Here is a 27898-nt window from a genome sequence, read left to right on the forward strand (position 1 = left end):
TATGGTAGGGGCTATAGCCCATGTTCAAAATGATGAAAAACTAGGTTAATTTTTTTTTTCAAAATTTCAAAAAACAATGGGCTATAACCCATGTTTTTTGAAATTTTGATTTTTTTTCAAATCCTCAAAAATGATGAAAAACGGCGTGCTATAGTTTGCCGTACGGTAGGGGCTATAGCCCATGTTCAAAATGATGAAAAACGAGGTTAATCTTTTTTTTTTCAAAATTTCAAAAAACAATGGGCTATAACCCATGTTTTTTGAAATTTTGATTTTTTTTCAAATCCTCAAAAATGATGAAAAACGGCGTGCTATAGTATGCCGTACAGTAGGGGCTATAGCCCATGTTCAAAAATGATGAAAAACGAGGTTAATTTTTTTTCAAAATTTCAAAAAACGATGGGCTATAACCCATGTTTTTTGAAATTTTGAATTTTTTTCAAATCCTCAAAAATGATGAAAAACGGCGTGGTATAGTTTGCCGTACGGTAGGGGCTATAGCCCATGTTCAAAATGATGAAAAACGAGGTTAATTTTTTTTTTCAAAATTTCAAAAAACAATGGGCTATAACCCATGTTTTTTGAAATTTTGAATTTTTTTCAAATCCTCAAAAATGATGAAAAACGGCGTGCTATAGTATGCCGTACGGTAGGGGCTATAGCCCATGTTCAAAATGATGAAAAACGAGGTTAATTTTTTTTTTCAAAATTTCAAAGAACGATGGGCTATAACCCATGTTTTTGAAATTTTGAATTTTTTTCAAATCCTCAAAAATGATGAAAAACTGCGTGCTATAGTATGCTGTACGGTAGGGGCTATAGCCCATGTTCAAAAATGATGAAAAACGAGGTTAATTTTTTTTTTCAAAATTTCAAAAAACGATGGGCTATAACCCATGTTTTTTGAAATTTGAATTTTTTTCAAATCCTCAAAAATGATGAAAAACGGCGTGCTATAGTTTGCCGTACGGTAGGGGCTATAGCCCATGTTCAAAATGATGAAAAACGAGGTTAATTTTTTTTTTCAAAATTTCAAAAAACAATGGGCTATAACCCATGTTTTTTGAAATTTTGAATTTTTTTCAAATCCTCAAAAATGATGAAAAACGGCGTGCTATAGTATGCCGTACAGTAGGGGCTATAGCCCATGTTCAAAAATGATGAAAAACGAGGTTATTTTTTTTTTCAAAACAAAAAAAAACGATGGGCTATAACCCATGTTTTTAGAAATTTTGAATTTTTTTCAAATCCTCAAAAATGATGAAAAACGGCGTGCTATAGTATGCCGTACGGTAGGGGCTATAGCCCATGTTCAAAAATGATGAAAAACGAGGTTAATTTTTTTTTCAAAATTTCAAAAAACGATGGGCTATAACCCATGTTTTTGAAATTTTGATTTTTTTTCAAATCCTCAAAAATGATGAAAAACGGCGTGCTATAGTATGCCGTACGGTAGGGGCTATAGCCCATGTTCAAAAATGATGAAAAACGAGGTTAATTTTTTTTTCAAAATTTCAAAAAACGATGGGCTATAACCCATGTTTTTTGAAATTTTGAATTTTTTTCAAATCCTCAAAAATGATGAAAAACGGCGTGCTATAGTTTGCCGTACGGTAGGGGCTATAGCCCATGTTCAAAATGATGAAAAACGAGGTTAATTTTTTTTTCAAAATTTCAAAAAACAATGGGCTATAACCCATGTTTTTTGAAATTTTGAATTTTTTTCAAATCCTCAAAAATGATGAAAAACGGCGTGCTATAGTATGCCGTACGGTAGGGGCTATAGCCCATGTTCAAAATGATGAAAAACGAGGTTAATTTTTTTTTTCAAAATTTCAAAGAACGATGGGCTATAACCCATGTTTTTGAAATTTTGAATTTTTTTCAAATCCTCAAAAATGATGAAAAACTGCGTGCTATAGTATGCTGTACGGTAGGGGCTATAGCCCATGTTCAAAAATGATGAAAAACGAGGTTCATTTTTTTTTTCAAAATTTCAAAAAACGATGGGCTATAACCCATGTTTTTTGAAATTTTGAATTTTTTTCAAATCCTCAAAAATGATGAAAAACGGCGTGCTATAGTATGCCGTACGGTAGGGGCTATAGCCCATGTTCAAAAATGATGAAAAACGAGGTTAATTTTTTTTTCAAAATTTCAAAAAACAATGGGCTATAACCCATGTTTTTTGAAATTTTGAAATTTTTTCAAATCCTCAAAAATGATGAAAAACGGCGTGCTATAGTTTGCCGTACGGTAGGGGCTATAGCCCATGTTCAAAATGATGAAAAACGAGGTTAATTTTTTTTTCAAAATTTCAAAAAACAATGGGCTATAACCCATGTTTTTTGAAATTTTGATTTTTTTTCAAATCCTCAAAAATGATGAAAAACGGCGTGCTATAGTATGCCGTACGGTAGGGGCTATAGCCCATGTTCAAAAATGATGAAAAACGAGGTTAATTTTTTTTTCAAAATTTCAAAAAACGATGGGCTATAACCCATGTTTTTTGAAATTTTGAATTTTTTTCAAATCCTCAAAAATGATGAAAAACGGCGTGCTATAGTTTGCCGTACGGTAGGGGCTATAGCCCATGTTCAAAATGATGAAAAACGAGGTTAATTTTTTTTTTCAAAATTTCAAAAAACAATGGGCTATAACCCATGTTTTTTGAAATTTTGAATTTTTTTCAAATCCTCAAAAATGATGAAAAACGGCGTGCTATAGTATGCCGTACAGTAGGGGCTATAGCCCATGTTCAAAAATGATGAAAAACGAGGTTATTTTTTTTTTCAAAACTAAAAAAAACGATGGGCTATAACCCATGTTTTTTGAAATTTTGAATTTTTTTCAAATCCTCAAAAATGATGAAAAACGGCGTGCTATAGTTTGCCGTACGGTAGGGGCTATAGCCCATGTTCAAAATGATGAAAAACGAGGTTAATTTTTTTTTCAAAATTTCAAAAAACAATGGGCTATAACCCATGTTTTTTGAAATTTTGATTTTTTTTCAAATCCTCAAAAATGATGAAAAACGGCGTGCTATAGTATGCCGTACGGTAGGGGCTATAGCCCATGTTCAAAAATGATGAAAAACGAGGTTAATTTTTTTTTCAAAATTTCAAAAAACGATGGGCTATAACCCATGTTTTTTGAAATTTTGAATTTTTTTCAAATCCTCAAAAATGATGAAAAACGGCGTGCTATAGTATGCCGTACGGTAGGGGCTATAGCCCATGTTCAAAAATGATGAAAAACGAGGTTAATTTTTTTTTCAAAATTTCAAAAAACGATGGGCTATAACCCATGTTTTTTGAAATTTTGAAATTTTTTCAAATCCTCAAAAATGATGAAAAACGGCGTGCTATAGTTTGCCGTACGGTAGGGGCTATAGCCCATGTTCAAAATGATGAAAAACGAGGTTAATTTTTTTTTCAAAATTTCAAAAAACAATGGGCTATAACCCATGTTTTTTGAAATTTTGATTTTTTTTCAAATCCTCAAAAATGATGAAAAACGGCGTGCTATAGTATGCCGTACGGTAGGGGCTATAGCCCATGTTCAAAAATGATGAAAAACGAGGTTAATTTTTTTTTCAAAATTTCAAAAAACCATGGGCTATAACCCATGTTTTTTGAAATTTTGAAATTTTTTCAAATCCTCAAAAATGATGAAAAACGGCGTGCTATAGTTTGCCGTACTGTAGGGGCTATAGCCCATGTTCAAAATGATGAAAAACGAGGTTAATTTTTTTTTTCAAAATTTCAAAAAACAATGGGCTATAACCCATGTTTTTTGAAATTTTGAATTTTTTTCAAATCCTCAAAAATGATGAAAAACAGCGTGCTATAGTTTGCCGTACGGTAGGGGCTATAGCCCATGTTCAAAATGATGAAAAACGAGGTTATTTTTTTTTTTCAAAATTTCAAAAAACAATGGGCTATAACCCATGTTTTTTGAAATTTTGAAATTTTTTCAAATCCTCAAAAATGATGAAAAACGGCGTGCTATAGTCTGCCGTACGGTAGGGGCTATAGCCCATGTTCAAAAATGATGAAAAACGAGGTTAATTTTTTTTCAAAATTTCAAAAAACGATGGGCTCTAACCCATGTTTTTTGAAATTTTGAATTTTTTTCAAATCCTCAAAAATGATGAAAAACTGCGTGCTATAGTTTGCCGTACGGTAGGGGCTATAGCCCATGTTCAAAATGATGAAAAACGAGGTTAATCTTTTTTTTTTCAAAATTTCAAAAAACAATGGGCTATAACCCATGTTTTTTGAAATTTTGAATTTTTTTCAAATCCTCAAAAATGATGAAAAATGGCGTGCTATAGTTTGCCGTACGGTATGGGCTATAGCCCATGTTCAAAATGATGAAAAACGAGGTTAATTTTTTTTTCAAAACTAAAAAAAACGATGGGCTATAACCCATGTTTTTAGAAATTTAGAATTTTTTTCAAATCCTCAAAAATGATGAAAAACGGCGTGCTATAGTATGCCGTACGGTAGGGGCTATAGCCCATGTTCAAAATGATGAAAAACGAGGTTAATTTTTTTTTCAAAACTAAAAAAAACGATGGGCTATAACCCATGTTTTTAGAAATTTAGAATTTTTTTCAAATCCTCAAAAATGATGAAAAACGGCGTGCTATAGTATGCCGTACGGTAGGGGCTATAGCCCATGTTCAAAAATGATGAAAAACGAGGTTAATTTTTTTTTCAAAATTTCAAAAAACGATGGGCTATAACCCATGTTTTTTGAATTTTTGAATTTTTTTCAAATCCTCAAAAATGATGAAAAACGGCGTGCTATAGTTTGCCGTACGGTAGGGGCTATAGCCCATGTTCAAAATGATGAAAAACGAGGTTAATTTTTTTTTCAAAATTTCAAAAAACAATGGGCTATAACCCATGTTTTTTGAAATTTTGATTTTTTTTCAAATCCTCAAAAATGATGAAAAACGGCGTGCTATAGTATGCCGTACGGTAGGGGCTATAGCCCATGTTCAAAAATGATGAAAAACGAGGTTATTTTTTTTTTCAAAATTTCAAAAAACGATGGGCTATAACCCATGTTTTTTGAAATTTTGAATTTTTTTCAAATCCTCAAAAATGATGAAAAACGGCGTGCTATAGTTTGCCGTACGGTAGGGGCTATAGCCCATGTTCAAAATGATGAAAAACGAGGTTATTTTTTTTTTTCAAAATTTCAAAAAACAATGGGCTATAACCCATGTTTTTTGAAATTTTGATTTTTTTTCAAATCCTCAAAAATGATGAAAAACGGCGTGCTATAGTATGCCGTACGGTAGGGGCTATAGCCCATGTTCAAAAATGATGAAAAACGAGGTTTTTTTTTTTTTCAAAATTTCAAAAAACGATGGGTTATAACCCATGTTTTTGAAATTTTGAATTTTTTTCAAATCCTCAAAAATGATGAAAAACGGCGTGCTATAGTATGCCGTACGGTAGGGGCTATAGCCCATGTTCAAAAATGATGAAAAACGAGGTTAATTTTTTTTTCAAAATTTCAAAAAACGATGGGCTATAACCCATGTTTTTTGAAATTTTGAATTTTTTTCAAATCCTCAAAAATTATGAAAAACGGCGTGCTATAGTTTGCCGTACGGTAGGGGCTATAGCCCATGTTCAAAATGATGAAAAACGAGGTTATTTTTTTTTTTCAAAATTTCAAAAAACAATGGGCTATAACCCATGTTTTTTGAAATTTTGAAATTTTTTCAAATCCTCAAAAATGATGAAAAACGGCGTGCTATAGTATGCCGTACGGTAGGGGCTATAGCCCATGTTCAAAATGATGAAAAACGAGGTTAATTTTTTTTTTCAAAATTTCAAAAAACGATGGGCTATAACCCATGTTTTTGAAATTTTGAATTTTTTTCAAATCCTCAAAAATGATGAAAAACGGCGTGCTATAGTTTGCCGTAAGGTAGGGGCTATAGCCCATGTTCAAAATGATAGAAAACGAGGTTAATTTTTTTTTTCAAAATTTCAAAAAACAATGGGCTATAACCCATGTTTTTTGAAATTTTGAATTTTTTTCAAATCCTCAAAAATGATGAAAAACGGCGTGCTATAGTATGCCGTACGGTAGGGGCTATAGCCCATGTTCAAAAATGATGAAAAACGAGGTAAATTTTTTTTTCAAAATTTCAAAAAACCATGGGCTATAACCCATGTTTTTTGAAATTTTGAAATTTTTTCAAATCCTCAAAAATGATGAAAAACGGCGTGCTATAGTTTGCCGTACGGTAGGGGCTATAGCCCATGTTCAAAATGATGAAAAACGAGGTTAATTTTTTTTTTCAAAATTTCAAAAAACAATGGGCTATAACCCATGTTTTTTGAAATTTTGAATTTTTTCAAATCCTCAAAAATGATGAAAAACAGCGTGCTATAGTTTGCCGTACGGTAGGGGCTATAGCCCATGTTCAAAATGATGAAAAACGAGGTTAATTTTTTTTTTCAAAATTTCAAAAAACAATGGGCTATAACCCATGTTTTTTGAAATTTTGAATTTTTTTCAAATCCTCAAAAATGATGAAAAACAGCGTGCTATAGTTTGCCGTACGGTATGGGCTATAGCCCATGTTCAAAATGATGAAAAACGAGGTTAATTTTTTTTTCAAAACTAAAAAAAACGATGGGCTATAACCCATGTTTTTAGAAATTTAGAATTTTTTTCAAATCCTCAAAAATGATGAAAAACGGCGTGCTATAGTATGCCGTACGGTAGGGGCTATAGCCCATGTTCAAAAATGATGAAAAACGAGGTTAATTTTTTTTTCAAAATTTCAAAAAACGATGGGCTATAACCCATGTTTTTTGAAATTTTGAATTTTTTTCAAATCCTCAAAAATGATGAAAAACGGCGTGCTATAGTTTGCCGTACGGTAGGGGCTATAGCCCATGTTCAAAATGATGAAAAACGAGGTTAATTTTTTTTTCAAAATTTCAAAAAACAATGGGCTATAACCCATGTTTTTTGAAATTTTGATTTTTTTCAAATCCTCAAAAATGATGAAAAACGGCGTGCTATAGTATGCCGTACGGTAGGGGCTATAGCCCATGTTCAAAAATGATGAAAAACGAGGTTAATTTTTTTTTCAAAATTTCAAAAAACGATGGGCTATAACCCATGTTTTTTGAAATTTTGAATTTTTTTCAAATCCTCAAAAATGATGAAAAACGGCGTGCTATAGTTTGCCGTACGGTAGGGGCTATAGCCCATGTTCAAAATGATGAAAAACGAGGTTATTTTTTTTTTTCAAAATTTCAAAAAACAATGGGCTATAACCCATGTTTTTTGAAATTTTGAATTTTTTTCAAATCCTCAAAAATGATGAAAAACGGCGTGCTATAGTATGCCGTACGGTAGGGGCTATAGCCCATGTTCAAAAATGATGAAAAACGAGGTTATTTTTTTTTCCAAAATTTCAAAAAACGATGGGCTATAACCCATGTTTTTGAAATTTTGAATTTTTTTCAAATCCTCAAAAATGATGAAAAACGGCGTGCTATAGTATGCCGTACGGTAGGGGCTATAGCCCATGTTCAAAAATGATGAAAAACGAGGTTAATTTTTTTTTCAAAATTTCAAAAAACGATGGGCTATAACCCATGTTTTTTGAAATTTTGAATTTTTTTCAAATCCTCAAAAATGATGAAAAACGGCGTGCTATAGTTTGCCGTACGGTAGGGGCTATAGCCCATGTTCAAAATGATGAAAAACGAGGTTATTTTTTTTTTTCAAAATTTCAAAAAACAATGGGCTATAACCCATGTTTTTTGAAATTTTGAAATTTTTTCAAATCCTCAAAAATGATGAAAAACGGCGTGCTATAGTTTGCCGTAAGGTAGGGGCTATAGCCCATGTTCAAAATGATAAAAAACGAGGTTAATTTTTTTTTTCAAAATTTCAAAAAACAATGGGCTATAACCCATGTTTTTTGAAATTTTGAATTTTTTTCAAATCCTCAAAAATGATGAAAAACGGCGTGCTATAGTTTGCCGTACGGTAGGGGCTATAGCCCATGTTCAAAATGATGAAAAACGAGGTTAATCTTTTTTTTTTCAAAATTTCAAAAAACAATGGGCTATAACCCATGTTTTTGAAATTTTGATTTTTTTTCAAATCCTCAAAAATGATGAAAAACGGCGTGCTATAGTATGCCGTACAGTAGGGGCTATAGCCCATGTTCAAAAATGATGAAAAACGAGGTTATTTTTTTTTTCAAAACTAAAAAAAACGATGGGCTATAACCCATGTTTTTAGAAATTTTGAATTTTTTTCAAATCCTCAAAAATGATGAAAAACTGCGTGCTATAGTATGCCGTACGGTAGGGGCTATAGCCCATGTTCAAAAATGATGAAAAACGAGGTTAATTTTTTTTTTCAAAATTTCAAAAAACGATGGGCTATAACCCATGTTTTTTGAAATTTTGAAATTTTTTCAAATCCTCAAAAATGATGAAAAACGGCGTGCTATAGTATGCTGTACGGTAGGGGCTATAGCCCATGTTCAAAAATGATGAAAAACGAGGTTAATTTTTTTTTCAAAATTTCAAAAAACGATGGGCTATAACCCATGTTTTTGAAATTTTGATTTTTTTTCAAATCCTCAAAAATTATGAAAAACGGCGTGCTATAGTATGCCGTACGGTAGGGGCTATAGCCCATGTTAAAAAATGATGAAAAACGAGGTTAATTTTTTTTTCAAAATTTCAAAAAACGATGGGCTATAACCCATGTTTTTTGAAATTTTGAATTTTTTTCAAATCCTCAAAAATGATGAAAAACGGCGTGCTATAGTATGCCGTACGGTAGGGGCTATAGCCCATGTTCAAAAATGATGAAAAACGAGGTTAATTTTTTTTTTCAAAATTTCAAAAAACGATGGGCTATAACCCATGTTTTTTGAAATTTTGAATTTTTTTCAAATCCTCAAAAATGATGAAAAACGGCGTGCTATAGTATGCCGTACGGTAGGGGCTATAGCCCATGTTCAAAAATGATGAAAAACGAGGTAAATTTTTTTTCAAAATTTCAAAAAACGATGGGCTATAACCCATGTTTTTTGAAATTTTGAAATTTTTTCAAATCCTCAAAAATGATGAAAAACGGCGTGCTATAGTATGCTGTACGGTAGGGGCTATAGCCCATGTTCAAAAATGATGAAAAATGAGGTTAATTTTTTTTTTCAAAATTTCAAAAAACGATGGGCTATAACCCATGTTTTTTGAAAATTTGAATTTTTTTCAAATCCTCAAAAATGATGAAAAACGGCGTGCTATAGTATGCCGTACGGTAGGGGCTATAGCCCATGTTCAAAAATGATGAAAAACGAGGTTAATTTTTTTTTCAAAATTTCAAAAAACGATGGGCTATAACCCATGTTTTTTGAAATTTTGATTTTTTTTCAAATCCTCAAAAATGATGAAAAACGGCGTGCTATAGTATGCCGTACGGTAGGGGCTATAGCCCATGTTCAAAAATGATGAAAAACGAGGTTAATTTTTTTTTCAAAATTTCAAAAAACGATGGGCTATAACCCATGTTTTTGAAATTTTGATTTTTTTTCAAATCCTCAAAAATTATGAAAAACGGCGTGCTATAGTATGCCGTACGGTAGGGGCTATAGCCCATGTTAAAAAATGATGAAAAACGAGGTTAATTTTTTTTTCAAAATTTCAAAAAACGATGGGCTATAACCCATGTTTTTGAAATTTTGAATTTTTTTCAAATCCTCAAAAATGATGAAAAACGGCGTGCTATAGTATGCCGTACGGTAGGGGAAATAGCCCATGTTCAAAATGATGAAAAACGAGGTTAATTTTTTTTTCAAAATTTCAAAAAACGATGGGCTATAACCCATGTTTTTGAAATTTTGAATTTTTTTCAAATCCTCAAAAATGATGAAAAACGGCGTGCTATAGTATGCCGTACGGTAGGGGCTATAGCCCATGTTCAAAATGATGAAAAACGAGGTTAATTTTTTTTTTCAAAATTTCAAAAAACGATGGGCTATAACCCATGTTTTTGAAATTTTGAATTTTTTTCAAATCCTCAAAAATGATGAAAAACGGCGTGCTATAGTTTGCCGTATGGTAGGGGCTATAGCCCATGTTCAAAATGATGAAAAACGAGGTTAATTTTTTTTTTCAAAATTTCAAAAAACAATGGGCTATAACCCATGTTTTTTGAAATTTTGATTTTTTTTCAAATCCTCAAAAATGATGAAAAACGGCGTGCTATAGTTTGCCGTACGGTAGGGGCTATAGCCCATGTTCAAAATGATGAAAAACGAGGTTAATTTTTTTTTTCAAAATTTAAAAAAACAATGGGCTATAACCCATGTTTTTTGAAATTTTGAATTTTTTTCAAATCCTCAAAAATGATGAAAAACGGCGTGCTATAGTATGCCGTACGGTAGGGGCTATAGCCCATGTTCAAAAATGATGAAAAACGAGGTTAATTTTTTTTTCAAAATTTCAAAAAACGATGGGCTATAACCCATGTTTTTTGAAATTTTGAATTTTTTTCAAATCCTCAAAAATGATGAAAAACGGCGTGCTATAGTTTGCCGTACGGTAGGGGCTATAGCCCATGTTCAAAATGATGAAAAACGAGGTTAATTTTTTTTTCAAAATTTCAAAAAACGATGGGCTATAACCCATGTTTTTGAAATTTTGATTTTTTTTCAAATCCTCAAAAATGATGAAAAACGGCGTGCTATAGTATGCCGTACGGTAGGGGCTATAGCCCATGTTAAAAAATGATGAAAAACGAGGTTAATTTTTTTCAAAATTTCAAAAAACGATGGGCTATAACCCATGTTTTTTGAAATTTTGAATTTTTTTCAAATCCTCAAAAATGATGAAAAACGGCGTGCTATAGTTTGCCGTACGGTAGGGGCTATAGCCCATGTTCAAAATGATGAAAAACGAGGTAAATTTTTTTTTTCAAAATTTCAAAAAACAATGGGCTATAACCCATGTTTTTTGAAATTTTGAATTTTTTTCAAATCCTCAAAAATGATGAAAAACGGCGTGCTATAGTTTGCCGTACGGTAGGGGCTATAGCCCATGTTCAAAATGATGAAAAACGAGGTTATTTTTTTTTTCAAAATTTCAAAAAACAATGGGCTATAACCCATGTTTTTTGAAATTTTGAAATTTTTTCAAATCCTCAAAAATGATGAAAAACGGCGTGCTATAGTATGCCGTACGGTAGGGGCTATAGCCCATGTTCAAAAATGATGAAAAACGAGGTTATTTTTTTTTTCAAAATTTCAAAAAACGATGGGCTATAACCCATGTTTTTGAAATTTTGAAATTTTTTCAAATCCTCAAAAATGATGAAAAACGGCGTGCTATAGTATGCCGTACGGTAGGGGCTATAGCCCATGTTCAAAATGATGAAAAACGAGGTTAATTTTTTTTTCAAAATTTCAAAAAACGATGGGCTATAACCCATGTTTTTGAAATTTTGATTTTTTTTCAAATCCTCAAAAATGATGAAAAACGGCGTGCTATAGTATGCCGTACGGTAGGGGCTATAGCCCATGTTAAAAAATGATGAAAAACGAGGTTAATTTTTTTCAAAATTTCAAAAAACGATGGGCTATAACCCATGTTTTTTGAAATTTTGAATTTTTTTCAAATCCTCAAAAATGATGAAAAACGGCGTGCTATAGTTTGCCGTACGGTAGGGGCTATAGCCCATGTTCAAAATGATGAAAAACGAGGTAATTTTTTTTTTTCAAAATTTCAAAAAACAATGGGCTATAACCCATGTTTTTTGAAATTTTGAATTTTTTTCAAATCCTCAAAAATGATGAAAAACGGCGTGCTATAGTTTGCCGTACGGTAGGGGCTATAGCCCATGTTCAAAATGATGAAAAACGAGGTTATTTTTTTTTTCAAAATTTCAAAAAACAATGGGCTATAACCCATGTTTTTTGAAATTTTGAAATTTTTTCAAATCCTCAAAAATGATGAAAAACGGCGTGCTATAGTATGCCGTACGGTAGGGGCTATAGCCCATGTTCAAAAATGATGAAAAACGAGGTTATTTTTTTTTTCAAAATTTCAAAAAACGATGGGCTATAACCCATGTTTTTGAAATTTTGAATTTTTTTCAAATCCTCAAAAATGATGAGAAACGGCGTGCTATAGTATGCCGTACGGTAGGGGCTATAGCCCATGTTCAAAATGATGAAAAACGAGGTTAATTTTTTTTTTCAAAATTTCAAAAAACGATGGGCTATAACCCATGTTTTTGAAATTTTGAATTTTTTTCAAATCCTCAAAAATGATGAAAAACGGCGTGCTATAGTTTGCCGTACGGTAGGGGCTATAGCCCATGTTCAAAATGATGAAAAACGAGGTTAATTATTTTTTTCAAAATTTCAAAAAACAATGGGCTATAACCAATGTTTTTTGAAAATTTGAATTTTTTTCAAATCCTCAAAAATGATGAAAAACGGCGTGCTATAGTATGCCGTACGGTAGGGGCTATAGCCCATGTTCAAAAATGATGAAAAACGAGGTTAATTTTTTTTTCAAAATTTCAAAAAACGATGGGCTATAACCCATGTTTTTGAAATTTTGATTTTTTTTCAAATCCTCAAAAATTATGAAAAACGGCGTGCTATAGTATGCCGTACGGTAGGGGCTATAGCCCATGTTAAAAAATGATGAAAAATGAGGTTAATTTTTTTTTCAAAATTTCAAAAAACGATGGGCTATAACCCATGTTTTTGAAATTTTGAATTTTTTTCAAATCCTCAAAAATGATGAAAAACGGCGTGCTATAGTATGCCGTACGGTAGGGGCTATAGCCCATGTTCAAAAATGATGAAAAACGAGGTTAATTTTTTTTTCAAAATTTCAAAAAACGATGGGCTATAACCCATGTTTTTTGAAATTTTGAATTTTTTTCAAATCCTCAAAAATGATGAAAAACGGCGTGCTATAGTTTGCCGTACGGTAGGGGCTATAGCCCATGTTCAAAATGATGAAAAACGAGGTTAATTTTTTTTTCAAAATTTCAAAAAACGATGGGCTATAACCCATGTTTTTGAAATTTTGATTTTTTTTCAAATCCTCAAAAATGATGAAAAACGGCGTGCTATAGTATGCCGTACGGTAGGGGCTATAGCCCATGTTAAAAAATGATGAAAAACGAGGTTAATTTTTTTCAAAATTTCAAAAAATGATGGGCTATAACCCATGTTTTTTGAAATTTTGAATTTTTTTCAAATCCTCAAAAATGATGAAAAACGGCGTGCTATAGTTTGCCGTACGGTAGGGGCTATAGCCCATGTTCAAAATGATGAAAAACGAGGTAAATATTTTTTTTCAAAATTTCAAAAAACAATGGGCTATAACCCATGTTTTTTGAAATTTTGAATTTTTTTCAAATCCTCAAAAATGATGAAAAACGGCGTGCTATAGTTTGCCGTACGGTAGGGGCTATAGCCCATGTTCAAAATGATGAAAAACGAGGTTATTTTTTTTTTCAAAATTTCAAAAAACAATGGGCTATAACCCATGTTTTTTGAAATTTTGAAATTTTTTCAAATCCTCAAAAATGATGAAAAACGGCGTGCTATAGTATGCCGTACGGTAGGGGCTATAGCCCATGTTCAAAAATGATGAAAAACGAGGTTATTTTTTTTTTCAAAATTTCAAAAAACGATGGGCTATAACCCATGTTTTTGAAATTTTGAAATTTTTTCAAATCCTCAAAAATGATGAAAAACGGCGTGCTATAGTATGCCGTACGGTAGGGGCTATAGCCCATGTTCAAAATGATGAAAAACGAGGTTAATTTTTTTTTCAAAATTTCAAAAAACGATGGGCTATAACCCATGTTTTTGAAATTTTGATTTTTTTTCAAATCCTCAAAAATGATGAAAAACGGCGTGCTATAGTATGCCGTACGGTAGGGGCTATAGCCCATGTTAAAAAATGATGAAAAACGAGGTTAATTTTTTTCAAAATTTCAAAAAACGATGGGCTATAACCCATGTTTTTTGAAATTTTGAATTTTTTTCAAATCCTCAAAAATGATGAAAAACGGCGTGCTATAGTTTGCCGTACGGTAGGGGCTATAGCCCATGTTCAAAATGATGAAAAACGAGGTAATTTTTTTTTTTCAAAATTTCAAAAAACAATGGGCTATAACCCATGTTTTTTGAAATTTTGAATTTTTTTCAAATCCTCAAAAATGATGAAAAACGGCGTGCTATAGTTTGCCGTACGGTAGGGGCTATAGCCCATGTTCAAAATGATGAAAAACGAGGTTATTTTTTTTTTCAAAATTTCAAAAAACGATGGGCTATAACCCATGTTTTTGAAATTTTGAATTTTTTTCAAATCCTCAAAAATGATGAAAAACGGCGTGCTATAGTTTGCCGTACGGTAGGGGCTATAGCCCATGTTCAAAATGATGAAAAACGAGGTTAATTATTTTTTTCAAAATTTCAAAAAACAATGGGCTATAACCAATGTTTTTTGAAAATTTGAATTTTTTTCAAATCCTCAAAAATGATGAAAAACGGCGTGCTATAGTTTGCCGTACGGTAGGGGCTATAGCCCATGTTCAAAATGATGAAAAACGAGGTAATTTTTTTTTTTCAAAATTTCAAAAAACAATGGGCTATAACCCATGTTTTTTTAAATTTTGAATTTTTTTCAAATCCTCAAAAATGATGAAAAACGGCGTGCTATAGTTTGCCGTACGGTAGGGGCTATAGCCCATGTTCAAAATGATGAAAAACGAGGTTATTTTTTTTTTCAAAATTTCAAAAAACAATGGGCTATAACCCATGTTTTTTGAAATTTTGAAATTTTTTCAAATCCTCAAAAATGATGAAAAACGGCGTGCTATAGTATGCCGTACGGTAGGGGCTATAGCCCATGTTCAAAAATGATGAAAAACGAGGTTATTTTTTTTTTTTAAATTTCAAAAAACTATGGGCTATAACCCATGTTTTTGAAATTTTGAAATTTTTTCAAATCCTCAAAAATGATGAAAAACGGCGTGCTATAGTATGCCGTACGGTAGGGGCTATAGCCCATGTTCAAAATGATGAAAAACGAGGTTAATTTTTTTTTTCAAAATTTCAAAAAACGATGGGCTATAACCCATGTTTTTGAAATTTTGAATTTTTTTCAAATCCTCAAAAATGATGAAAAACGGCGTGCTATAGTATGCCGTACGGTAGGGGCTATAGCCCATGTTCAAAATGATGAAAAACGAGGTTAATTTTTTTTTTCAAAATTTCAAAAAACGATGGGCTATAACCCATGTTTTTGAAATTTTGATTTTTTTTCAAATCCTCAAAAATGATGAAAAACGGCGTGCTATAGTATGCCGTACGGTAGGGGCTATAGCCCATTTTCAAAAATGATGAAAAACGAGGTTCATTTTCTTTTTCAAAATTTCAAAAAACAATGGGCTATAACCCATGTTTTTTGAAATTTTGAATTTTTTTCAAATCCTCAAAAATGATGAAAAACGGCGTGCTATAGTATGCCGTACGGTAGGGGCTATAGCCCATGTTAAAAAATGATGAAAAACGAGGTTATTTTTTTTTTCAAAATTTCAAAAAACGATGGGCTATAACCCATGTTTTTGAAATTTTGAATTTTTTTCAAATCCTCAAAAATGATGAAAAATGGCGTGCTATAGTATGCCGTACGGTAGGGGCTATAGCCCATGTTCAAAATGATGAAAAACGAGGTTAATTTTTTTTTTCAAAATTTCAAAAAACGATGGGTTATAACCCATGTTTTTGAAATTTTGAATTTTTTTCAAATCCTCAAAAATGATGAAAAACGGCGTGCTATAGTATGCCGTACGGTAGGGGCTATAGCCCATGTTAAAAAATGATGAAAAACGAGGTTAATTTTTTTCAAAATTTCAAAAAACGATGGGCTATAACCCATGTTTTTTGAAATTTTGATTTTTTTCAAATCCTCAAAAATGATGAAAAACTGCGTGCTATAGTTTGCCGTACGGTAGGGGCTATAGCCCATGTTCAAAATGATGAAAAACGAGGTAATTTTTTTTTTTCAAAATTTCAAAAAACAATGGGCTATAACCCATGTTTTTTGAAATTTTGAATTTTTTTCAAATCCTCAAAAATGATGAAAAACGGCGTGCTATAGTTTGCCGTACGGTAGGGGCTATAGCCCATGTTCAAAATGATGAAAAACGAGGTTATTTTTTTTTTCAAAATTTCAAAAAACAATGGGCTATAACCCATGTTTTTTGAAATTTGAAATTTTTTCAAATCCTCAAAAATGATGAAAAAACGGCGTGCTATAGTATGCCGTACGGTAGGGGCTATAGCCCATGTTCAAAAATGATGAAAAACGAGGTTATTTTTTTTTTCAAAATTTCAAAAAACTATGGGCTATAACCCATGTTTTTGAAATTTTGAATTTTTTCAAATCCTCAAAAATGATGAAAAACGGCGTGCTATAGTATGCCGTACGGTAGGGGCTATAGCCCATGTTCAAAATGATGAAAACGAGGTTAATTTTTTTTTTCAAAATTTCAAAAAACGATGGGCTATAACCCATGTTTTTGAAATTTTGAATTTTTTTCAAATCCTCAAAAATGATGAAAAACGGCGTGCTATAGTATGCCGTACGGTAGGGGCTATAGCCCATGTTCAAAATGATGAAAAACGAGGTTAATTTTTTTTTCCAAAATTTCAAAAAACGATGGGCTATAACCCATGTTTTGAAATTTTGATTTTTTTTCAAATCCTCAAAAATGATGAAAAAACGGCGTGCTATAGTATGCCGTACGGTAGGGGCTATAGCCCATGTTCAAAAATGATGAAAAACGAGGTTCATTTTCTTTTTCAAAATTTCAAAAAACAATGGGCTATAACCCATGTTTTTTGAAATTTTGAATTTTTTTCAAATCCTCAAAAATGATGAAAAACGGCGTGCTATAGTTTGCCGTACGGTAGGGGCTATAGCCATGTTCAAAATGATGAAAAACGAGGTTAATTATTTTTTTCAAAATTTCAAAAAACAATGGGCTATAACCCATGTTTTTGAAAATTTGAATTTTTTTCAAATCCTCAAAATGATGAAAAACGGCGTGCTATAGTTTGCCGTACGGTAGGGGCTATAGCCCATTTTCAAAATGATGAAAAACGAGGTTATTTTTTTTTTCAAAATTTCAAAAAACAATGGGCTATAACCCATGTTTTTTGAAATTTTGAATTTTTTTCAAATCCTCAAAAATGATGAAAAACGGCGTGCTATAGTATGCCGTACGGTAGGGGCTATAGCCCATGTTCAAAAATGATGAAAAACGAGGTTATTTTTTTTTTCAAAATTTCAAAAAACGATGGCTATAACCCATGTTTTTGAATTTTTGAATTTTTTTCAAATCCTCAAAAATGATGAAAAATGGCGTGCTATAGTATGCCGTACGGTAGGGGCTATAGCCCATGTTCAAAATGATGAAAAACGAGGTTAATTTTTTTTTTCAAAATTTCAAAAAACGATGGGTTATAACCCATGTTTTTGAATTTTTTTTTTTTTTTTCAAATCCTCAAAAATGAAGAAAAACGGCGTGCTATAGTATGCCGTACGGTAGGGGCTATAGCCCATGTTCAAAAATGATGAAAAACGAGGTTAATTTTTTTTTCAAAATTTCAAAAAACGATGGGCTATAACCCATGTTTTTTGAAATTTAGAATTTTTTTCAAATCCTCAAAAATGATGAAAAACGGCGTGCTATAGTTTGCCGTACGGTAGGGGCTATAGCCCATGTTCAAAATGATGAAAAACAAGGTTAATCTTTTTTTTCAAAATTTCAAAAAACAATGGGCTATAACCCATGTTTTTTGAAATTTTGAATTTTTTTCAAATCCTCAAAAATGATGAAAAACGGCGTGCTATAGTTTGCCGTACGGTAGGGGCTATAGCCCATGTTCAAAATGATGAAAAACGATTTTTTTTTTTTTTTTCAAAATTTCAAAAAACAATGGGCTATAACCCATGTTTTTTGAAATTTTGAATTTTTTTCAAATCCTCAAAAATGATGAAAAACGGCGTGCTATAGTTTGCCGTACGGTAGGGGCTATAGCCCATGTTCAAAATGATGAAAAACGAGTTTTTTTTTTTTTTTCAAAATTTCAAAAAACGATGGGCTATAACCCATGTTTTTTGAAAATTTGATTTTTTTTCAAATCCTCAAAAATGATGAAAAACGGCGTGCTATAGTTTGCCGTATGGTAGGGGCTATAGCCCATGTTCAAAATGATGAAAAACGAGGTTAATTTTTTTTTCCAAAATTTCAAAAAACAATGGGCTATAACTCATGTTTTTTGAAATTTTGAATTTTTTTCAAATCCTCAAAAATGATGAAAAACGGCGTGCTATATTTTGCCGTACGGTAGGGGCTATAGCCCATGTTCAAAATGATGAAAAACGAGGTTATTTTTTTTTTCAAAATTTCAAAAAACAATGGGCTATAACCCATGTTTTTTGAAATTTTGAATTTTTTTCAAATCCTCAAAAATGATGAAAAACGGCGTGCTATAGTATGCCGTACGGTAGGGGCTATAGCCCATGTTCAAAAATGATGAAAAACGAGGTAAATTATTTTTTCAAAATTTCAAAAAATGATGGGCTATAACCCATGTTTTTTTAAATTTTGAATTTTTTTCAAATCCTCAAAAATGATGAAAAACGGCGTGCTATAGTTTGCCGTACGGTAGGGGCTATAGCCCATGTTCAAAATGATGAAAAACTAGGTCATTTTTTTTTTTTTTTTTTCAAAAAACAATGGGCTATAACCCATGTTTTTTGAAATTTAGAATTTTTTTCAAATCCTCAAAAATGATGAAAAACGGCGTGCTATAGTATGCCGTACGGTAGGGGCTATAGCCCATGTTCAAAAATGATGAAAAACGAGGTTAATTTTTTTTTCAAAATTTCAAAAAACGATGGGCTATAACCCATGTTTTTGAAATTTGGATTTTTTTTCAAATCCTCAAAAATGATGAAAAACGGCGTGCTATAGTATGCCGTATGGTAGGAGCTATAGCCCATGTTCAAAATGATGAAAAACGAGGTTAATTTTTTTTTTCAAAATTTCAAAAAACGATGGGCTATAACCCATGTTTTTGAAATTTTGAATTTTTTTCAAATCCTCAAAAATGATGAAAAACGGCGTGCTATAGTATGCCGTACGGTAGGGGCTATAGCCCATGTTCAAAAATGATGAAAAACAAGGTTAATTTTTTTTTTCAAAATTTCAAAAAACAATGGGCTATAACCCATGTTTTTTGAAATTTTGAATTTTTTTCAAATCCTCAAAAATGATGAAAAACGGCGTGCTATAGTTTGCCGTACGGTAGGGGCTATATCCCATGTTCAAAATGATGAAAAACGAGGTAAATTTTTTTTTTCAAAATTTCAAAAAACAATGGCCTATAACCCATGTTTTTTGAAATTTCGAATTTTTTTCAAATCCTCAAAAATTATGAAAAACGGCGTGCTATAGTTTGCCGTACGGTAGGGGCTATAGCCCATGTTCAAAATGATGAAAAACTAGGTTATTTTTTTTTTCCAAAATTTCAAAAAACAATGGGCTATAACCCATGTTTTTTGAAATTTTGAATTTTTTTCAAATCCTCAAAAATGATGAAAAACGGCGTGCTATAGTATGCCGTACGGTAGGGGCTATAGCCCATGTTCAAAAATGATGAAAAACGAGGTTATTTTTTTTTTCAAAATTTCAAAAAACGATGGGCTATAACCCATGTTTTTTGAAAATTTGAATTTTTTTCAAATCCTCAAAAATGATGAAAAACGGCGTGCTATAGTATGCCGTACGGTAGGGGCTATAGCCCATGTTCAAAAATGATGAAAAACGAGGTTATTTTTTTTTTCAAAATTTCAAAAAACGATGGGCTATAACCCATGTTTTTGAAATTTGGAATTTTTTTCAAATCCTCAAAAATGATGAAAAACGGCGTGCTATAGTATGCCGTACGGTAGGGGCTATAGCCCATGTTCAAAATGATGAAAAACGAGGTTAATTTTTTTTTTCAAAATTTCAAAAAACGATGGGTTATAACCCATGTTTTTGAAATTTTGATTTTTTTTCAAATCCTCAAAAATGATGAAAAACGGCGTGCTATAGTATGCCGTACGGTAGGGGCTATAGCCCATGTTCAAAAATGATGAAAAACGAGGTTAATTTTTTTTTTCAAAATTTCAAAAAACGATGGGCTATAACCCATGTTTTTGAAATTTTGAATTTTTTTCAAATCCTCAAAAATGATGAAAAACGGCGTGCTATAGTATGCCGTACGGTAGGGGCTATAGCCCATGTTCAAAATGATGAAAAACGAGGTTAATTTTTTTTTTCAAAATTTCAAAAAACGATGGGCTATAACCCATGTTTTTGAAATTTGGAATTTTTTTCAAATCCTCAAAAATGATGAAAAACGGCGTGCTATAGTATGCCGTACGGTAGGGGCTATAGCCCATGTTCAAAATGATGAAAAACGAGGTTAATTTTTTTTTTCAAAATTTCAAAAAACAATGGGCTATAACCCATATTTTTGAAATTTTGATTTTTTTTCAAATCCTCAAAAATGATGAAAAACGGCGTGCTATAGTATGCCGTACGGTAGGGGCTATAGCCCATGTTCAAAATGATGAAAAACGAGGTTATTTTTTTTTTCAAAATTTCAAAAAACGATGGGCTATAACCCATGTTTTTGAAATTTTGTTTTTTTTTCAAATCCTCAAAAATGATGAAAAACGGCGTGCTATAGTATGCCGTACGGTAGGGGCTATAGCCCATGTTCAAAAATGATGAAAAACGAGGTTAATTTTTTTTTCAAAATTTCAAAAAACGATGGGTTATAACCCATGTTTTTGAAATTTTGATTTTTTTTCAAATCCTCAAAAATGATGAAAAACGGCGTGCTATAGTATGCCGTATGGTAGGGGCTATAGCCCATGTTCAAAAATGATGAAAAACGAGGTTAATTTTTTTTTTCAAAATTTCAAAAAACGATGGGCTATAACCCATGTTTTTGAAATTTTGAATTTTTTTCAAATCCTCAAAAATGATGAAAAACGGCGTGCTATAGTTTGCCGTACGGTAGGGGCTATAGCCCATGTTAAAAAATGATGAAAAACGAGGTTAATTTTTTTTTTCAAAATTTCAAAAAACAATGGGCTATAACCCATGTTTTTTGAAATTTTGAATTTTTTTCAAATCCTCAAAAATGATGAAAAACGGCGTGCTATAGTTTGCCGTACGGTAGGGGCTATAGCCCATGTTCAAAATGATGAAAAACTAGGTTATTTTTTTTTTCCAAAATTTCAAAAAACAATGGGCTATAACCCATGTTTTTTGAAATTTTGAATTTTTTTCAAATCCTCAAAAATGATGAAAAACGGCGTGCTATAGTATGCCGTACGGTAGGGGCTATAGCCCATGTTCAAAAATGATGAAAAACGAGGTAATTTTTTTTTCAAAATTTCAAAAAACGATGGGCTATAACCCATGTTTTTGAAATTTTGAATTTTTTTCAAATCCTCAAAAATGATGAAAAACGGCGTGCTATAGTATGCCGTACGGTAGGGGCTATAGCCCATGTTCAAAAATGATGAAAAACGAGGTTAATTTTTTTTTCAAAATTTCAAAAAACGATGGGCTATAACCCATGTTTTTGAATTTTTGAATTTTTTTCAAATCCTCAAAAATGATGAAAAACTGCGTGCTATAGTTTGCCGTACGGTAGGGGCTATAGCCCATGTTCAAAAATGATGAAAAACGAGGTTAATTTTTTTTTTCAAAATTTCAAAAAACAATGGGCTATAACCCATGTTTTTTGAAATTTTGAATTTTTTTCAAATCCTCAAAAATGATGAAAAACGGCGTGGTATAGTTTGCCGTACGGTAGGGGCTATAGCCCATGTTCAAAATGATGAAAAACGAGGTTATTTTTTTTTCTTCAAAATTTCAAAAAACGATGGGCTATAACCCATGTTTTTGAAATTTTGATTTTTTTTCAAATCCTCAAAAATGATGAAAAACGGCGTGCTATAGTATGCCGTACGGTAGGGGCTATAGCCCATGTTCAAAAATGATGAAAAACGAGGTTAATTTTTTTTTCAAAATTTCAAAAAACGATGGGCTATAACCCATGTTTTTGAAATTTTGATTTTTTTTCAAATCCTCAAAAATGATGAAAAACGGCGTGCTATAGTATGCCGTACGGTAGGGGCTATAGCCCATGTTCAAAATGATGAAAAACGAGGTTAATTTTTTTTTTCAAAATTTCAAAAAACGATGGGTTATAACCCATGTTTTTGAAATTTTGATTTTTTTTCAAATCCTCAAAAATGATGAAAAACGGCGTGCTATAGTATGCCGTACGGTAGGGGCTATAGCCCATGTTCAAAAATGATGAAAAACGAGGTAAATATTTTTTTCAAATTTTCAAAAAACGATGGGCTATAACCCATGTTTTTGAAATTTTGAATTTTTTTCAAATCCTCAAAAATGATGAAAAACGGCGTGCTATAGTATGCCGTACGGTAGGGGCTATAGCCCATGTTCAAAAATGATGAAAAACGAGGTTAATTTTTTTTTCAAAATTTCAAAAAACGATGGGCTATAACCCATGTTTTTGAATTTTTGAATTTTTTTCAAATCCTCAAAAATGATGAAAAACTGCGTGCTATAGTTTGCCGTACGGTAGGGGCTATAGCCCATGTTCAAAAATGATGAAAAACGAGGTTAATTTTTTTTTTCAAAATTTCAAAAAACAATGGGCTATAACCCATGTTTTTTGAAATTTTGAATTTTTTTCAAATCCTCAAAAATGATGAAAAACGGCGTGGTATAGTTTGCCGTACGGTAGGGGCTATAGCCCATGTTCAAAATGATGAAAAACGAGGTTATTTTTTTTTCTTCAAAATTTCAAAAAACGATGGGCTATAACCCATGTTTTTGAAATTTTGATTTTTTTTCAAATCCTCAAAAATGATGAAAAACGGCGTGCTATAGTATGCCGTACGGTAGGGGCTATAGCCCATGTTCAAAAATGATGAAAAACGAGGTTAATTTTTTTTTCAAAATTTCAAAAAACGATGGGCTATAACCCATGTTTTTGAAATTTTGATTTTTTTTCAAATCCTCAAAAATGATGAAAAACGGCGTGCTATAGTATGCCGTACGGTAGGGGCTATAGCCCATGTTCAAAATGATGAAAAACGAGGTTAATTTTTTTTTTCAAAATTTCAAAAAACGATGGGTTATAACCCATGTTTTTGAAATTTTGATTTTTTTTCAAATCCTCAAAAATGATGAAAAACTGCGTGCTATAGTATGCCGTACGGTAGGGGCTATAGCCCATGTTCAAAAATGATGAAAAACGAGGTTAATTTTTTTTTTCAAAATTTCAAAAAACGATGGGCTATAACCCATGTTTTTGAAATTTTGATTTTTTTTCAAATCCTCAAAAATGATGAAAAACGGCGTGCTATAGTATGCCGTACGGTAGGGGTTATAGCCCATGTTCAAAAATGATGAAAAACGAGGTAAATATTTTTTTCAAATTTTCAAAAAACGATGGGCTATAACCCATGTTTTTGAAATTTTGAATTTTTTTCAAATCCTCAAAAATGATGAAAAACGGCGTGCTATAGTTTGCCGTACGGTAGGGGCTATAGCCCATGTTAAAAAATGATGAAAAACGAGGTTAATTTTTTTTTTCAAAATTTCAAAAAACAATGGGCTGTAACCCATGTTTTTTGAAATTTTGAATTTTTTTCAAATCCTCAAAAATGATGAAAAACGGCGTGCTATAGTTTGCCGTACGGTAGGGGCTATAGCCCATGTTCAAAATGATGAAAAACTAGGTTATTTTTTTTTTCCAAAATTTCAAAAAACAATGGGCTATAACCCATGTTTTTTGAAATTTTGATTTTTTTTCAAATCCTCAAAAATGATGAAAAACGGCGTGCTATAGTATGCCGTACGGTAGGGGCTATAGCCCATGTTCAAAAATGATGAAAAACGAGGTAATTCTTTTTTTCAAAATTTCAAAAAACGATGGGCTATAACCCATGTTTTTGAAATTTTGAATTTTTTTCAAATCCTCAAAAATGATGAAAAACGGCGTGCTATAGTATGCCGTACGGTAGGGGCTATAGCCCATGTTCAAAAATGATGAAAAACGAGGTTAATTTTTTTTTCAAAATTTCAAAAAACGATGGGCTATAACCCATGTTTTTGAAATTTTGAATTTTTTTCAAATCCTCAAAAATGATGAAAAACGGCGTGCTATAGTATGCCGTACGGTAGGGGCTATAGCCCATGTTCAAAAATGATGAAAAACGAGGTTAATTTTTTTTTTCAAAATTTCAAAAAACGATGGGCTATAACCCATGTTTTTGAAATTTTGATTTTTTTTCAAATCCTCAAAAATGATGAAAAACTGCGTGCTATAGTATGCCGTACGGTAGGGGTTATAGCCCATGTTCAAAAATGATGAAAAACGAGGTAAATATTTTTTTCAAAATTTCAAAAAACGATGGGCTATAACCCATGTTTTTGAAATTTTGAATTTTTTTCAAATCCTCAAAAATGATGAAAAACGGCGTGCTATAGTTTGCCGTACGGTAGGGGCTATAGCCCATGTTCAAAATGATGAAAAACTAGGTTATTTTTTTTTTCCAAAATTTCAAAAAACAATGGGCTATAACCCATGTTTTTTGAAATTTTGAATTTTTTTCAAATCCTCAAAAATGATGAAAAACGGCGTGCTATAGTATGCCGTACGGTAGGGGCTATAGCCCATGTTCAAAAATGATGAAAAACGAGGTTAATTTTTTTTTTCAAAATTTCAAAAAACGATGGGCTATAACCCATGTTTTTGAAATTTTGATTTTTTTTCAAATCCTCAAAAATGATGAAAAACTGCGTGCTATAGTATGCCGTACGGTAGGGGTTATAGCCCATGTTCAAAAATGATGAAAAACGAGGTAAATATTTTTTTCAAAATTTCAAAAAACGATGGGCTATAACCCATGTTTTTGAAATTTTGAATTTTTTTCAAATCCTCAAAAATGATGAAAAACGGCGTGCTATAGTTTGCCGTACGGTAGGGGCTATAGCCCATGTTCAAAATGATGAAAAACTAGGTTATTTTTTTTTTCCAAAATTTCAAAAAACAATGGGCTATAACCCATGTTTTTTGAAATTTTGAATTTTTTTCAAATCCTCAAAAATGATGAAAAACGGCGTGCTATAGTATGCCGTACGGTAGGGGCTATAGCCCATGTTCAAAAATGATGAAAAACGAGGTAATTTTTTTTTTCAAAATTTCAAAAAACGATGGGCTATAACCCATGTTTTTGAAATTTTGAATTTTTTTCAAATCCTCAAAAATGATGAAAAACGGCGTGCTATAGTATGCCGTACTGTAGGGGCTATAGCCCATGTTCAAAAATGATGAAAAACGAGGTTAATTTTTTTTTCAAAATTTCAAAAAACGATGGGCTATAACCCATGTTTTTGAAATTTTGATTTTTTTTCAAATCCTCAAAAATGATGAAAAACGGCGTGCTATAGTTTGCCGTACGGTAGGGGCTATAGCCCATGTTCAAAAATGATGAAAAACGAGGTTAATTTTTTTTTTCTAAATTTCAAAAAACAATGGGCTATAACCCATGTTTTTTGAAATTTTGAATTTTTTTCAAATCCTCAAAAATGATGAAAAACGGCGTGGTATAGTTTGCCGTACGGTAGGGGCTATAGCCCATGTTCAAAATGATGAAAAACGAGGTTATTTTTTTTTCTTCAAAATTTCAAAAAACAATGGGCTATAACCCATGTTTTTTTAAATTTTGATTTTTTTTCAAATCCTCAAAAATGATGAAAAACGGCGTGCTATAGTATGCCGTACGGTAGGGGCTATAGCCCATGTTCAAAAATGATGAAAAACGAGGTTAATTGTTTTTTCAAAATTTCAAAAAACGATGGGCTATAACCCATGTTTTTGAAATTTTGAATTTTTTTCAAATCCTCAAAAATGATGAAAAACGGCGTGCTATAGTATGCCGTACGGTAGGGGCTATAGCCCATGTTCAAAATGATGAAAAACGAGGTTAATTTTTTTTTTCAAAATTTCAAAAAACGATGGGCTATAACCCATGCTTTTGAAATTTTGAATATTTTTCAAATCCTCAAAAATGATGAAAAACGGCGTGCTATAGTATGCCGTACGGTAGGGGCTATAGCCCATGTTCAAAATGATGAAAAACAAGGTTAATTTATTTTTTCAAAATTTCAAAAAACAATGGGCTATAACCCATGTTTTTTGAAATTTTGAATTTTTTTCAAATACTCAAAAATGATGAAAAACGGCGTGCTATAGTATGCCATACGATATGGGCTATAGCCCATGGTCAAAAATGATGAAAAACGAGGATAAAAAAAAAATCAAAAATTCAAAAAACGATGGGCTATAACCCAACTTTTTGAAATTTTGAATTTTTTTCAAATCCTCAAAAATGATGAAAAACGGCGTGCTATAGTATGCCATACGATATGGGCTATAGCCCATGTTCAAAATGATGAAAAACAAGGTTAATTTTTTCTTTTCAAAATTTCAAAAAACAATGGGCTATAACCCATGTTTTTTGAAATTTTGAATTTTTTTCAAATACTCAAAAATGATGAAAAACGGCGTGCTATAGTATGCCATACGATATGGGCTATAGCCCATGGTCAAAAATGATGAAAAACGAGGATAAAAAAAAAATCAAAAATTCAAAAAACGATGGGCTATAACCCAACTTTTTGAAATTTTGAATTTTTTTCAATTCCTCAAAAACGATGAAAAACGCCGTGCTATAGTATGCCATACGATATGGGCTATATCCCATGGTCAAAAATGATGAAAAACGAGGATTTTTTTCTTTTTCAAAAATTCAAAAAACGATGGGCTATAACCCAACTTTTTGAAATTTTGAATTTTTTTCAAATCCTCAAAAATGATGAAAAACGGCGTGCTATAGTATGCCATACGATATGGGCTATAGCCCATGGTCAAAAATGATGAAAAACGAGGATTTTTTTTTTTTTTATTCAAAAAACGATGGGCTATAACCCAACTTTTTGAAATTTTGGATTTTTTTACAATTCCTCAAAAACGATGAAAAACGGTGTGCTATAGTATGCCATACGATATGGGCTATAGCCCATGGTCAAAAATGATGAAAAACGAGGATATTTTCTTTTTCAAAAATTCAAAAAACGATGGGCTATAACCCATGTTTTTGAAATTTTGAATTTTTTTCAAATCCTCAAAAATGATGAAAAACGGCGTGCTATAGTATGCCGTACGGTAGGGGCTATAGCCCATGTTCAAAATGATGAAAAACGAGGTTAATTTTTTTTTTCAAAATTTCAAAAAACGATGGGCTATAACCCATGCTTTTGAAATTTTGAATATTTTTCAAATCCTCAAAAATGATGAAAAACGGCGTGCTATAGTATGCCGTACGGTAGGGGCTATAGCCCATGTTCAAAATGATGAAAAACAAGGTTAATTTATTTTTTCAAAATTTCAAAAAACAATGGGCTATAACCCATGTTTTTTGAAATTTTGAATTTTTTTCAAATACTCAAAAATGATGAAAAACGGCGTGCTATAGTATGCCATACGATATGGGCTATAGCCCATGGTCAAAAATGATGAAAAACGAGGATAAAAAAAAAATCAAAAATTCAAAAAACGATGGGCTATAACCCAACTTTTTGAAATTTTGAATTTTTTTCAAATCCTCAAAAATGATGA

Source organism: Protomyctophum parallelum (assembly GCF_964188405.1).
Source record: "Protomyctophum parallelum genome assembly, chromosome: 11".
In the NCBI taxonomy this organism is placed as follows: Eukaryota; Metazoa; Chordata; class Actinopteri; order Myctophiformes; family Myctophidae; genus Protomyctophum; species Protomyctophum parallelum.